This window comes from Austrofundulus limnaeus, unplaced genomic scaffold (genome assembly GCF_001266775.1).
Source record: "Austrofundulus limnaeus strain Quisiro unplaced genomic scaffold, Austrofundulus_limnaeus-1.0 Scaffold0, whole genome shotgun sequence".
NCBI classification, from domain to species: Eukaryota; Metazoa; Chordata; class Actinopteri; order Cyprinodontiformes; family Rivulidae; genus Austrofundulus; species Austrofundulus limnaeus.
The window spans coordinates 10,581,430-10,582,460 of NW_013952402.1; the positions used below are offsets into that span (position 1 = coordinate 10,581,430).

General features: G+C 41.3%; 1 protein-coding gene across 1 annotated transcript in view; it reads left to right on the forward strand.

Annotated features, from left to right (window-relative positions):
• Window positions 1-61: 61 nt before the first annotated feature.
• The window catches only part of pitx3 (paired-like homeodomain 3), a gene marked incomplete in the record, with an annotated part of 24,596 nt that continues 23,626 nt past the window's right edge, over window positions 62-1,031 (forward strand). The window contains 1 exon segment of the mRNA XM_014002774.1: window positions 62-373.

Genomic DNA, 1,031 nt, shown 5'->3' on the forward strand with positions numbered 1-1,031 from the left:
CCCACCACCTCCTCAACCATCACTCACTCTCCCCCACACACACACACACACACACACACACACACACACACACACACACACACACACACACACACACCCGCCCTCTCTCTCTCTCTATCCTCCGAGCGGGGCTCAAGCCTCACTCCTCCACAAGCCTTCATGTCTGACAGCACCGAGAGGAGGAAGAACAAGAGGAAGATGAAAGACAGGAATTGAAGGGCGGATTTCTGGACTCTTTCTTTTTATCCTTTGGGGCCAAACTGGGAATTTTGTCGTCCATGTCATCAGCAAACCTGGGGCCAGGACACCCATCTGAACTCAGCCAAACTCTCCGCTCTGCCCACGGATTAAAGTAACCAGAGCGGGACTCCATGTAAGAGCTTTTCACAGTATCTGAACCTTTGCATCACTTCATTTCAATACTGATTTAACATTTTCAAATGTGAGTTGGATTTTAAAAAAGTCCAGTTTAAGATGAGGATGAAGACACAACAAAAGCTTTTATAAACTTATACAATATGAACATTTAAAATATACATATTATGTGTTTTGTCCATTTGGTTCCTATCTTTACTAAACATCTAGTCCGTGTGTTTGCAGTCTGTTCTCTGTCTTTGTGTGACATCTGTTTGTTGGTTGGCTCAGTTTGCAAAGTGTGTTAAACAGGGTTTCCAGTCCCTAAAAAAATAGTTGCATTTGCTCTGAACAGAAGTGTTCAAATCAGGATCTGGGAGAGGTTGTGGGGAAAAAGTTGTAGAAAATAGAAAAAAAAAACGGAAGGTTAAAAAAATGTTGGCGTGTGGAGGATATTGTTAGGCAGCAGGTGATGAAAGCTACATGAGACTGTTGAAAAAAAGCATGCACACACGCGCGCACACACACACACACGCACACATCGCTCGCGTTGTGTTTTACTTGTAATAACCTCTGGTTGTAAATGACCTGTTGTGACCAATAGGGCTGGAAAAATAAATTGATATAAACAATAACAAATAAATAATTAACAAATAAATAAATAATAAGAAAAATTA